Source organism: Pelodiscus sinensis, chromosome 4 (assembly GCF_049634645.1).
Source record: "Pelodiscus sinensis isolate JC-2024 chromosome 4, ASM4963464v1, whole genome shotgun sequence".
NCBI classification, from domain to species: Eukaryota; Metazoa; Chordata; order Testudines; family Trionychidae; genus Pelodiscus; species Pelodiscus sinensis.
In genome coordinates this window covers 12532185-12545518 of record NC_134714.1, presented here as the reverse complement: position 1 = coordinate 12545518, position 13334 = coordinate 12532185, and the positions used below count along the sequence as shown (strand labels likewise).

Here is a 13334-nt window from a genome sequence, read left to right as displayed (position 1 = left end):
GTGCTTCACCACCCTCCTAGTGAAATTGTTTTTTCTAATATCCAGCCTAGACCTCTCCCACTGTAACTTGAGACCATTGCTCCTTGTTCTGCCATCTGTCACAACTGAGAACAGTCTCTCTCCAACCTCCTTGGAACCTCCCTTCAGATAGTTAAAGGCTGCTATCAAATCCACCCTCACTCTTCTCTTCTGTAGATCAAATATACACAAATCCCTCAGCCTCTCTTTATAAGTCATGTGCTCCAGTCCCCTAATTATTTTTGTTTCCTCTGCTGGACTTTCTCTAATGCGTCCACATCCTTTCTGTAATGGAGGGCCCAGAATTGGACACAATACTCCAGATGTGGCCTCACTCGTGCCGAATAAAGGGGAATAATCATTTCCATAGATCTGATGGCAATGGTCCTCTTAATGCACCCTAATGTGCCACTAGCCATCTTGGCTACAAGCGCACACTGTTGACTCCTATCCAGCTTCTCATCCACTGTAATCCCCAGGTCCTCTTCTGACGAACTGCTGCTTAGCCAGTTGATCCCTAGACTGTAACAGGGCTTGTCTCTCCCAAGTGCATGATTCTGCACTTGTCCTTGTTGAACCTCATCAGATTTCATCAGAAGGTCCTGAGGCACCTTGCTGTGTGGATTGCTTGGGAGCCACGGCTTCATTACCGTTTGCAGAGAATTTAGAAGTGTTTGCTTTTTGCTCCAAATCAGAATCAAAACCAGATTTTGAAACCTCAAAATCCTCCATGAAGCAGAATCACCTAGCTCTGCACAGCTCTAGTTCTTAAGAATTTTACTTCCTGTAGGCCCACTGATTTTTTTAAAGATGCTCTTGGCTGCATGCTCTGAAGACCGGAAAGAGGATTATTCCTATCCTCCAGCACTTTATGTGCAAATTGATTTTATTTTCTACAACTTCGGACCCTGTGACCCCACTACATTCTGAGCAGGAACTAAGAGCACACCGATATTTTCATGCTAAATGCCTTTATTCGGAAAGTGTCTGTTATTTGTCTCCAACTGTTCTTAGTCCATGCTGAATTTGTTGAGAGGTGGAGAGAAGTTGGGTGCAGTTTTCAGGGAGGGGTACAGAATGCAGGATTAGAAAATATGGTTCTTGGAGCCAAATTCTCTGCTGACGCTAGTGGTGGAAATTGCTTATTTAGATGGTGCCACACTGGTGGATATGGCCTGTGGTGTTTAACATTAGTTTTCTCAGGTTGGTTGCTAGCTCTGACACTTTGCTGCTCTCTAGGAGAGATTCTTTAGGCGGATCATAACTCAGTGGCCTTGGACAATGGAACACTGGTACAGATGGGGGAGGGTGCATCATGCTCTTCTAAGTCCGTGTTGGTTAATCTACTCAGTGAACCCCTCTATCTTGGGAGATTGCAGCCCAAGGTGGCCATCTTTCTGTCTCGTCAGATTGTCATTTTTATGAATACATATAGACACTTCTCAGAATAAAATCTGTTCTACACCAGTAACTTCTGACAACGGGATATTGTCCTGAGATTTTGCTCAGATGTATGATTGATGCACACAGGAAAGGAAACCTAATTACAAGTTCAGAATATAAAACTTGTGTCAGAAATTTGTTCAAGTGTGTCCTACTAGCAGCAAAAACTTAAGCCAGAATTTTCAGATGGATGTCTAGAGTTAGGTTTTTAAATCAATGTTTAGAGACTCTGACAATGGGCCAATGACGTGACAGATCACCTGCTGCAAAACTGTGGGTCTGAGCAAGTTTGAAAATTGGGGGCTGCGTTTTTAAAAGTGACCAGTGCCTTTGATTTTTGGGTCCCATCTTCTGCCTAGCTCTTATCTAACACATGCCCTCTGTCAATCTTAAAGTGCTTTACAAACCATCTAAGCACCATCAGACCCATTTTGCAAATGGGGGAAAAAGAAGCATAAGGAGGTTAAATGATTTGCCTAACGTCACCCAATGGCAATCTGGGAATAGCACCCTGCTTTCTTGAGGCTCGATTCAGTGCTCTAGCCATTAGTATCTCAAGGCAGGCAATTAAAATGGGACATAACAGGTTTCAAGTACACACAAGGTTGTTAAAAGGAGGAAGCAGGTAAATTGTTTTCCTTAACCTTGGCAAAGGCCTGGCTAGGATGATAGGACAAGCATCAATAGGCTTGAATTGCAGCAAGGACAGGTTAGCTTGGACATTAAGAAAAGTCTCCTGTCGGGGTGGGTAAGCCCTGGAATAAATTACCTAAGAAGGTTGTGGAATCTCTCTAATTGGAGATTTTTAAGAGCAGGTCAGACAAACACCTGTCAGGGATGGTCTAAATAATACTTAGTCCTGCCATGAATGTAGGGGATGGGACTAGATGACCTCTCAAGGTCCCTTCTAGTCTGAAGATTCTGTGATCTATTTCTTGTATATTCAGTTTTATTCTTGGGTGTTAATTTTACTCTGATTAAAACTACACTAGGTATTTCAACTCTAATTGCTCAGAGGTGAGATTCTTCTGCCATTCCCTAGATTCCTTCTTACATGCAACAGCTGTATGGAATCTGCAACAACAAAATATCAGACAGAGAAGAGACTGAAATAAATTTAGCAGTTCCAGTAGGCTTGATGGCATGGGAACAATCAACATAAATCTTGTTTGTTAAATTGAACTTGATAGAGGATGGAGCATTCCACCCTGAAGTCCACATAGGAAGGATTCTGTACAGTGGAATTAAGAATTCAAAATGGCCATGATAAATTGGAGAATTGTTCTGAAACCAACACAGTGAAATTCAATACAGGTGAATACAAAGTACATGACGTAGGAAGGAAAAATCAAATGCACAGCTGTAAAAGGGAAATTAATTGGATAGCTGGTAGTACTGGTGGAAAAAAAAATCAGGGTCCCAAATTTGAATATGAGCCAACTAGGCAATGCAGCTGTGTATTAATGGAAATGACATATGAAAGACCAGCTGGGGGAGTACTGTGTCCAGTTCTGGGCACCCCACTTTCGGAATGATGTTGACAAAACTGAGAGAATCCTGAGGAGAGAAACAAAAGAATGGACAAACGCCTGTCAGAGAGGATCTAGGTCTACTTAGTCCTGCCTCAGTGCAGGGGTCTGTGCTTGATGTTCTGTCAAGGTCTTTTTTAGCCTACCCTGCAGGGGAGATGACAGCTGTACTGAGTCCCTGGGCAAGATGGTGATGTGGGAGGCTGGCTCCGCACTCCCAGAAGGGAAAGGGCCTTAGGTGGAAGAAGCGGGGCTGGTGCAGCCCCTAAGCGTCGCCTGGCGTGCGCCATGATGGAACACCCCTCCTTCCCAGCTCTCTCACTGTATGGTGCTCCTGTGGTGATTTAAAGGCCCTGAGGCCCTGAGAGACGGGAGAGTGAAATCTGCCCTACACCCTTAGTTGAGAGCTAGCTGACTTAGCTCATGCGGTAGCGGCATGTGTCTTTAGCTCCTAAGGTCCTAGGTTCAATCCCATTTGCCAACCAGTGTTCCCTCCAAGATTTTCCAGCCATGAGCAGAGTGAGTTTGGCTTGTGCAGCAATATTAAGGTCATTGCGCTGGTTTGGACGTGTGCCACCGTGGCACGCAATTTATTAACACACATGTTCCCAGCCACTGGAGCAGAAACCTCCCCCTGCGCCATGCAGCAGGTCCTGTTCCCATCCCAAGCAGCCAGAAAACACCCCAGGCCCTCTGCCCATGTGGAAGCCCTGGTTACTGGAGAAGGCCTCCTCACACCCACCAAGGTCCCGGCCCCCTCCCCAGTGGCTCCTTCACTACGCCATCTCAGCTGGCCCTGCCCACCGGAGCAGCCACCTGCTGTGCGGCTCTCCAGAGGCAGTGGGTGGTAGAAGAATTTTTTGTGTGTGGCCGTGCAGGCGCACACTTTAGCAGGAACTATGTTGCTGACAACTTAGGTCTGTCAGATCTACACATGCATGTGATTCTAAGGAAGAATTCTCTCTACAATGGGAATTTTATGGCAGGAATGATCTTCAGTTCCTCTGGATATTCAGGCCACTGACACATTTGGCTCCAGCGTTACTATACGAGCTGCCTGGATTGCAGAATTATCTTCCTCCCGTCTCAGATGGACTAAGTGCAAATGGTGCAGGTTGAACAGGTGAGGATACGTCCAACATGCCTGATCATCCAGGCTGCCTTTTCTTTCCTGGGATTACAGAATGTAATTTTTTTTATCTGGCAAAGACAAAAAAAAAGTGCTTCCTTCTAAGACAGAACAGATTGGATTTTTGAGGGGATGTACTGGGCCTTCATGGCCCTTGCTGGAGCTGTTCTGCTGTACCCCTTCCCAAGAAGCCGTGAGGTGGGAGGAAAAAGAACAGCAATGGCGAGTCCTCCCAGCCTTTCTAGAGACACCTCACTGGGAGCAGCCACCTTGGAAGCTAGAGAGACCAGATCCTCTAAGGGCTAACAGCCAATCAGAGTCCAGAGGCTCTGATGAAAGGAACTGCCTAAGTTTAGCAGGCCAGTCCCTGGCTGGGAGCAGAGGAGTGAAGGAGAGGGCTCTGTGCTGGCTAAGGGAGAAAGACAAGTACTGGCCAAGAAACACTGGAGATATTCCACAGAGATTTCAACAACCTACATCCCACCATCAACCTCAGCCTGGACCATTCTATACGAGAGATCCACTTCCTGGACACCACAGTACAAATCAACAATGGAAAATTAGACACCACTCTCTACAGAAAACCCACCGACTCATACAGTTACCTACATGCATCCAGCTCCCATCCAGAACACACCACACGATCCATCGTCTATAGCCAAGCCCTTCGATACAGCCGCATCTGCTCTAATCCCACTGACAGAGACCAGAAGCTTCAGGATCTCTACCAAGCATTTATAAACCTCAACTACCCACCCGGAGAAATAAAAAAGCAAATTGAAAGAGCCAGACGAATACCTAGAAACCATCTACTTCAAGACAGACCCAAGAAAACCAACAATAGAGCACCACTTGTCATCACCTACAACCCCCAACTTAAACCTGTCCAACACATTATCAATAAACTACAGCCTATACTGGAACAGGATACCATACTCCAAGAGGCTCTGGGAGACAGACCCATAGTCTCCTATAGACAACCACCTAACCTCAAGATGATTCTTACCAACAACCACAGGACATACCACACTAATACCAACCCTGGTACCTTCGCTTGCAACAAACCCCGTTGCCAGCTTTGTCCACATATTCATTCTGCTGATACCATTATTGGACCTAACCAAGTGAGTTATAAGATCAAGAACACATATTCCTGCGCATCCAGAAATATAATTTATGCTATCATGTGCCGAAAGTGTCCGTCTGCTATGTACATTGGACAAACATCTCAGACACTTCGCCAAAGGATTAATGCCCACAAAACAGATATCAGACAAGATCACAAAGAAAAAACAGTTTCTTGCCATTTTAACCAGAAAGGACACTCCCTCAATGACTTAACCACCTGCATTCTGCTACAAAGACCTTTTACATCTGCACTTTGACAGTTCAGAGGATTCCTTTCTTCATGTTAAAATTCAACACTCTCCAAAAAGGAATGAACAAACACTCAAGCTATCTTACCCATTACCAAGATAGCTTCCCCAATTATCACCTGTAATACCATTAACTCACAAACATCCCACTCTCCCCACCTCTAATATCATCAATTCACAGACACTTACCTTCCTCCCCCCCTCGCCCCGCATCCCCCTCCTGTTCTGAAATGTGATTTGTCCTTTTCATATGTGTTCATTTTTTTTAATTGTATCCCTTGGTATATATGGTTGTGACTATTTTCTTCCACTATTTGATCTGAGGAAGTGGGTCTGGCCCACGAAAGCTCATCATCTAATAAACCATCTTGTTAGTCTTTAAAGTGCTACATTGTCCTGCATTTTGCTTCAAGTACCTAGAGTTTGTGACTGGCTGAATTTACACAGCAGAGATTGTAGAGAAAACTATCTCAGGAACTTGGCCATGAGCTAGGGATGGAGATAAAAGGGCCCAGGGAAGTAGCCGCAAAGGGCTGGAGTATACAGAGGGACCAGGGGTGAGAAGAGAGTGGTGAGTGCACCCTGCTGCTTGGAACTGCTGAAGAGTTGAGTGCTCCTTTCAGGGTCTTAATAGTATTCAAGCTTGATGCATTGAAGAGCCAGTAATGCTTGGTTGTGAGTGGGGACGTTCAGGCTGTGATTGTACTAGGGAGCATGGGCATAGTTTCTATTGCAGCTCAGATTTAACCAAATGTAAGTAGCAGAGCTGTCAAAAATGAATTGCAGCTTTAACTATCCTGTTCAGCAATAATTGAATGCCACTGATTTAAATATCTGATGACATCTACATCTTTGGAGATTTTAAAAATCCGTTAGACAAACACTTGTCGGGAATGATCTAGAAAATACTTAATTCTGCCATGAGTGCAGGAGACTGGATTAGATGACCTCTCAAGCTGTGTTCCCTTTAAATTTTTCCATCCACATGCAGAATAAATTTTGTTACAGGCACTGAGGCACGTGTGAATGTTCATCACCAGTAGAAACACATGCTGCTGGCTGTCAGTGCTGTGGGTGTTTTGCTAATCATCTGGGTGGCATCTGAATCTCTCTTGAGTAGCCGCTCAAGTGCTCAATTTACAAGGGACCGCTGCTCTTGAGGTCCCCTCCAGTCCCATCATTCTATGATTTTTTTTATCTGTTTTCATTTTTAAAAATATTGATTTCCATTATAAAACAAAATACAAAGCGTACAGTGCTAGCTTTATATTTTTATTACAAATATTTGCCCTGTAAAAAAGATAACAGTATCTTTCATTTCACCTCATACAAGTACTATCATGAAATTTCTTTGTGAAAGTGCAACTTACAAATGTAAAATTATTTTTTTACATAACTGCACTCAAAACAATGCAATACTTTTGAGTCTACAAGTCCACTCAGTCCTACTTCTTGTTCAGTCAATTACTTAGACATACAAGTTTGTTTACATTTACAGGAGATAATGCTGCCTGCTTCCTAATTATAATGTAACCTGAAAGTGAGAACAGGTATTTATATGGCATTGTTATAGCTGGTATTGCAATGTGCAAGTTATGCTAAACATTCATATGCTCCTTCATGCAAATATTTGTAACTAGAAGATTTATTCGATGTTGTTCAGGTCCTTAACTCCAATAATTTTTGTTGTTCATTTAAATTATTGCTTTGGGATGGTGCTGCGAATGAGGAGTTCAGTATGCAGGCTGTCCCAGGGAGAGAGAGGACAACCCCAGAAGTTGCAGAGGGCGCAGCCGGAGGAGGGGTGCCCATTCCCTGGCTGGGGGACAAGCTGACAGGCAATCAGACAAACTCTTTCCTATATAGTAGATAAAAATAATATAAAGTGAGCACTCTACACTTTGTTTTTTATGTTGTAATTAAAATCAATATATTTGAAAATATAGAAAAACATCCAAAATATTTATAATACATTTAAATTGGCATTCTATTATTGTTTAATAGTGCAAATTAAAACTGCAATTAATAGTGATTTTTTTAAATTGAGTTACTCTGTTATGAGTTAATCATGGGAGTTAACTATGATTAATCAACTGCCGTGAGAGATAGTAATTTTGCAATTCAGCAGTGATTTGTTGGAAATTCATCCTGTTGATCTTAAGCATTTCTTGGATGATTTTCCCTACTTGTTTCACTGATTGGGTTAAATTATTAACAGCTGTTGCAGATTATTCTTTAAATCTTCAATAAGTTCGGCCACAGCTTCTTGAATTGTAAACATAGTAAGTTTGTAAAGACAAAAACTTGCTTTGTATTGAAGTTTTTCCACTGGGGACTCGTTACTGACCAATAGGAGTTACAGATCAGATAAGAGGAGAACAAAGACATAGCAGTGTAGAATTCTTAGACCTAAAATATTCACATTCACCTCTAAGCTCAGCTTTGTTAGTGAAGAGAGGATCATTAAAGTCCCAGGAGCAAACAGATGGTCTAAATGGGGGTTTAAATAACAATGACTTTTTTTTACCAAAACACTTATCAGAACCAGTGTCAGTGGGTTGTTCCCTTATAGATGATACACTAGCATCTTTTGAGTAAACTGTTAAGGCCCAGTTTCTAAGCTTGAGTTCTATATCTGAGCACGTGAAATGTAAGCATCAGAATAAGGCCTCTCAAATAGAATTTAAACTTATGCTTAAAATTAGGCGGATACCGGAGTACATTATTAACACAAAGATTAAGTGTCCTAGTTTGAGAAGTGCTGGGAACCCCTACGTCAAATCAATTAGGGATCTGTAGGGTTGAAAATAAGGCTTTGTTGAAGGGCCTCATTTTATGTCTCCATGTTCAGAAAATGTTGCCTTAAGTTCTTAAACATCAGGGGTGCCATTTCAGATTTCTGGGGGGGGGGGAAGCGGGGCAACCTGTGCATGCTGTGATGGGGGGAGGGAATAGAATGAGAGCATGGGGAGGCAGACTGAGGAAAGAGGCGTCAGCATTGTCATTCAGCATGCTCAGTACAAGACAAGCACCAGATGGGGGGAGAACCAACCCCATCCACTCTTCCCTCCCACACATCATCTCTATCCAGGGGCTACTAAGGCACTGGAAAATTCTGCCTTTTTTGGCAGACAATGTAGCAGTTAGCTGGCAGGAGCACTGTATCTAATTCCTTTATAAAAGAAAGAAAATTAAATAAATATTAGAACCACTCCGCTCTAACACTGTCACATTCTGACATCTTGTGGGAAGTCACTTAAGAGACACCGGTTAGCCCTAAAATTGTAATGTGTATATTTTTACTTTGTTACTAACTCTGGGGAGAGAGGCAGACCCTGTCAGGATTCCTGGGCTCTTTCTCAGCTCTGGAAGGTGGGTGGGTCTAGAGGGTTACAGCAAGGGAACAGATACATTTCAGCTCTGTATAATAACATCAAGATGACCATACCTGGTCAGACTAATGGTCCTTCTAGCCCAGTATCCTGTCTGCCAACAGTGGCCAATGCCAGGTGTTTCAGAAGGAATAAACAGAAGAGGCAAACCTCATGATCAGCGCTCAACAATTAGTGTAATCTACTTGCCCGTGGCGACTAGATTACAAGCGCGTGTGCAGCGTGCCGAACTGCGCGGCTGGAGAGCAGGAGTCGCCGCCGCTTGGTGAGCTCTGATCATGATCCATCCCCTGTTACCCATTCCCAGCTTCTAGCAAACAGAAGCTAGGGACACCGTCCCTGCTCATTCTGGCTAGTAGCCATTGATGGACCTATCCTCCTTGAACTTATTTTGTTCTTGTTGGAACCCTGTTATAGTTTGGGCCATTCCACCATCCCCTGGCAAAGAGTTCCACAAGTTGCCAGTGAAGAAATAATTTGTCTTGTTTGTTTTAAAACGGCTGCCTATACATTTTAATTGGGTCTGCCTCTTGTGTTATGTTAGTGATAGAATAACTCACATTTCCTAATTCTATTTTTTCACACCTTTCATCATTTTCTAGACCTCTAACATGTCCCCCACCCTTTAGTCATTTCTTTTCCAAGATAAAAGCCCCAGTCTTGTTAATCTCTCCTCATATGGAAGCTATCATTTCTGTTGTCCTTTCTGTACCTTTTCCAAATCCAATATAATTTTAGATGGGGGTAATCAGATCTGCATACAGAATTCAAGATGTGGGCATACAATGACTTCATATAGAGGTAATATGGCATTTTGTCTTATTATCTATTCCTTTCCTAATGATTCTGGGACTGCATAAGCCTGCTGTGCAGGAATGCAGCTCCTGTCAGTTTTTCAGCGGCTTGTACCTTTAGAGACTGATGAAAAAGAAAGTGGAGAAAGGCACAGAGAAATTAAGTGGGGAAAGGTGGAAAAAGAGGACGAGGGTATGAGATGGAAAATAACCCACTTCCTGTATTGGGATGTTTTATTGATCAAATGTGTGCAGTTGCAGACATTACTTTCTACCATCAACCATTATTGTAAGCCCAGGAGATACTCCTTTCTTTAAAATGATCTTCTACATTTTTTTTTTTTTATTTGGCTTGGGGATAACGTTGTTTTTGACTTTGGCAAGGAAACATCCATTTAGTATAACCATGAAAAGCAACAATTACCAAGAAATGCATTTGCCAAATAATACATGGGTTTGATTTCCTAAATCAATGTCTTTGGACTATTTTTTTTTTAAATAATGCCCTAGAACACATAACTCAATATGTATTAATAGGCAGGGGAGTTATATTGACTTTGTTCCCATCAGCCTTGGAAATTAAATTGTTAACCCTAGATGGTATTTACTGACCAATAAAACTTTGAGATGACAGATTTGATGGGGCATCTGCATGTGCTGGGCTGTCCTACAACAATCTGGTTCCAGAGAGATTTGAAGGTGTTCCTAACCCAGTTCTGCCATTTCCTACAGGGTGTTGTGAAAGGGTGCACTCTCAGATGACCCCGGGAGTTGCTTCCTGGTGTGCTGATAAAATCAGTGACACTCGCCTTGTTGCTCTCTGGGGCTTCTCAACACCCTCTTCTGCTGGGCCAGATCTCCTGATCTCCCCCAGATGTGGCACCAAGTTTAGATTCTCTCATCCCCCGGAAAGCAATGCAGACACTGAATCACTTCAGCTCTGGGAGAATGCAGTTGTAGGACACAGCATCCAGGAAACCAACCCCCAAGTGGGATCAAACCTCCAAATAAATCCATCTCTCACCGTGCAAGAGTTTCACATGTCGAAAGCTCATTCAGGTAAGCCCCCTTTATCAATGAAAGGAGGATGTGCACATTGATTTCTCCCCTCAGGTAACAGTTATTTACACTGGGCTTGATAGCAAATAAAAGTAATTCTATTAAGTACAAACCGTAGGATTTAAGTGGTTGCAAGTGAAAAAAGGCAGATCAAAGTAAATGACAGAATTAAAATAAAAGAAAACACATAGCTAGCACTAATGCACTCAACCTTATTGCAAACTTACCCTAAAACTGTTCTTATTTCAGGCAAACCTTCAAGCCAGAGATTTTTTTTTACTCTCCCTGGCTATTCTTTAGGGTGTGTCATGCCAGCCAAAGACAATGGCTACGTCTAGACTGGCATGATTTTCCGCAAATGCTTTTAACAGAAAAGTTTTTCCGTTAAAAGCATTTGCGGAAAAGAGCGTCTAGATTGGCACGGACACTTTTCCACAAAAGCACTTTTTGCGTCCGTGCCAATCTAGACGCAGTTTTGCTCAAGAAAGTCTCAATCGCCATTTTCGTGATTGGGGCTTTTTTGCGCAAAACAATACCACGTTGTCTACACTGGCCCTCTTGCGCAAAAGCATTTGCGCAAGAGGGCTTTTGCCCAAACAGGAGCAGCATAGTATTTCCACAAGAACACTGACAATCTTACATGAGATCATCAGTGTTTTTGTGGAAATTCAAGCGGCCAGTGTAGACACAGCCAAAGAGATTAATAGCTTTCCAGCTTAAGTAGACTTCTCTCTGGGTGGGAATCCTTTGTTTCTAAACCATCTTCTTCTATGGAAAATTACCCAATTGAACTGATATATATGACCAAACCAATTTATACTGGTATCTTTCCAGAACCAACTACTTCTCAAACGTAACTTAAGAGACAAAACCAATCTGTTCATAGGCAATTTAGTTGATCATCCAGTGATTAAGGTTGCCAGAGCATTGGAAACACCCTTGATGGCTTTTATTTGCACATTTAGAATCATAAACCATTCCATACCCCATATTTCTAACTTTACATATAACCATGATACATGCACCAAAATAAGATATACAGATCCAGCAGATTGGGACATTAAAATTGCTAGTTTATATGAGGTATTTTGTCTAAAGTGTCTTTGAATTATGCATATTTGTCTCCTTAAGACAATTTAATAAAGAGGATGGCGAGGGGGGAACCATCACAGGTGTCATGTGACAATGATAAAGACTCTTTTCTAATACAGTGAGCAGAGAAATTTATCAGCAAACCACAATATCCTTAACACTTCTCTGTGCCACCTTCTGTCTACAGAGCTTCTGTCCAAAACCCTACCTGCTTCCTGTTGTAGGTAGGGTTGCCAGGTGTCCGGTTTTGAACTGAACACTCCAGTATTTGAGCTTTCTGTTCGGGAAACAAATTGAGAACATATAAATGTCTGGTATTTTCTAAATAAGATGTACTGTAGATTGTGATGTAATGTCAAGTGTGTCCAGTATTTTTGTTGAAACCATCTGTCAACCATAGCTATAGGGAGAAAGGAACATTGCATATTTTCCAACCTGGTGGCATGGTTTTCCTTCTGAGAAGACCTGTGTCCTAAGCCAGAGATATAAAAAATGAATAAAAATATTAACCATGTAACCAATTACAATTATATCAGTTACACAGTTAACCAATTCCTGCTGGCAGCTCCATGCAGAGTTTAACAATCCATCAACAGGTTAAATTCTTACATCCCTAATTTGACCGTTATTGAGAGAGCTGCTTTACGCAGGCTTGCAGCAAATGAAAGGCAGGAATAATATTCTTTGGTGAGTCTCTCTAAGGCTTTGTATGTGTAACAATGACAGGTGGAACTGAACCTGGGACCTTTGGAGCTTAGTGCCTTGAGATGCTATTGCTTGAGCTAAACACCAGGGCTGTGTCTAGACTGGCAAGTTTTTCAGCAAAATCATCTGCTTTTGCGGAAAAACTTGCAAGCTGTCTACACTGGCTGCTTGAATTTCCGCAAGAACACTGACGATCTCACGTAAGATCGTCAGTGTTCTTGCGGAAATACTGTGCTGCTCCTGTTCAGGCAAAAGCCCTCTTGCGCAAATCATTTGCGCAAGAGGGCCAGTGTAGACAGCACAGTGCTGTTTTCCGCATAAAGCCCCGATGGCTAAAATGGCAATCGGGGCTTTTTTGCAGAAAACCGCGTCTAGATTGGCCACAGACGCTTTTCCGCAAAAAGCACTTTTGCAGAAAAGCGTCCTGCCAATCTAGACATGCTTTTCTGAAAATGCTTTTAACAGAAAACTTTTCCGTTAAAAGCATTTCCGGAAAATCATGCCAGTGTAGACGTAGCCCAGCTATAATGCACACTCATTAGTCTCTCTGTAAGTGGTCTAAGTGCTACTACATGGGACAGTGAACCGCACCCAGCAGGTGTGCAGATTACACATGCACAAGGGATCTGTCCTGATTTCAGCCAAGGGGACCAGACCCTGGTATAACTGCAGCAGTGGCAGGGAGGGTAAACCATGCTAAGCTCAGAGTTGCACCATTACAGCTTACACTGGATTCCTGGAAGAGAAAATGTCACCTGCATCAATAGCAGATTTGCCTGTCTGTGCTAGGAGTAAAA

General features: G+C 42.6%; 1 protein-coding gene and 1 long non-coding RNA gene across 4 annotated transcripts in view; one reads left to right on the top strand and one right to left on the bottom strand.

Moving 5' to 3' along the window:
• The window catches only part of RTN1 (reticulon 1), a 199256-nt gene that overhangs the window by 27922 nt on the left and 158000 nt on the right, over nt 1-13334 (top strand). The window lies entirely within an intron of this gene.
• LOC142828947 (uncharacterized) lies at nt 6755-12613 on the bottom strand. The gene is made up of 2 exons (XR_012903122.1): nt 12041-12613; nt 6755-7353 (listed from the first exon to the last, which is right to left on the bottom strand). It is a non-coding gene; the product is annotated as an uncharacterized LOC142828947 (long non-coding RNA).